Below are 1,102 nucleotides of genomic sequence, written 5' to 3'. Positions count from 1 at the left end.
GACGACGATGATGATGATGATGATGATGATGACAACGACGACGACGACGATGATGTTAAGGTAGAAGAGGAAGGGGAGAAAGAGGATGAGGAGGAGGAAATAGATTTTATTCTATCAATCATTCGTTGACACCTTAATTTCTATCAATAAATTGCTAATAAACGAATTTAATTTTTTAAAGAAATATTTTAAAACTCCGCTATAATAGAAATCGAAATATAAAAAATCTACTGCAATAACTACCACGTCAAAACAATGGCTCATATTCCCATTTTGTTACGTATGTGGATGGATGTGAGTGAGTGTTTATGTGTCCATTTGTGGTTTATATAGTGCAGTGGAGTCACGTGGCTTAGTGGTCAGGCTGTTGGACTCATAATCATAAGATTGTGGTTTCGACTCTTGGACCGGGCGACCCCGTTGTATTCTTGAGCAAGACACTTCATTTCATATTGCTCCAGTTCACCCAGATGGCAAAAATGATTAATCCTGTGACAGACCGGCGTCCTGTCCAGGTGAGGAATACATACGTCATGGAAACCGGGAAACCGGCCAGGAAGATAATTTCACCTTTTAGGAAGGTGTATAGTGCAAGGTAAAGTACGGAGTACATAACCAATATTTAGAACAGTACTGTGCAAATTGTGGTTCGTGGGACTTCCTGAATGAGATGCCCAACGATTTATATATATATGTAATTTGTGTTGTTGTCACTTAAACAAACGAGTCTTCTCACATTGAGAGAGCCCAGGTTGAATCCTGCAGAGGAAAAACAATCAAAATAAATTAAAAAGAAAACAAAACCCTACTACTGTGCATACTCATAATCTTATAATAGTTTCGCTTGTCTTTGCGATACTTAGCCCGTTGGTAACGCTTTCCCGTGATTAGAGAAAATAGAGAGAAAGAAAAAAAGGGGGAGAGAAAAAGAGGGAGAGAGAACCGTCCATGACGAGCGGTAGAGGGAATGTAATTGCAACGCTTTCAAGTGATTGATTGAAAAGAAAAAGAGGAGAAAGACAAAGGAGAGAGAAAAAGAAGGCGAAGAGCGAGACAGAAAGAGGGAAAAAGAAAATGAGGGAGAGAGAAGCGTCCATGACGT

Source organism: Octopus bimaculoides, chromosome 16, assembly GCF_001194135.2.
Source record: "Octopus bimaculoides isolate UCB-OBI-ISO-001 chromosome 16, ASM119413v2, whole genome shotgun sequence".
Lineage (NCBI taxonomy): Eukaryota > Metazoa > Mollusca > Cephalopoda > Octopoda > Octopodidae > Octopus > Octopus bimaculoides.
Note: the sequence above shows the minus strand (reverse complement) of the source record.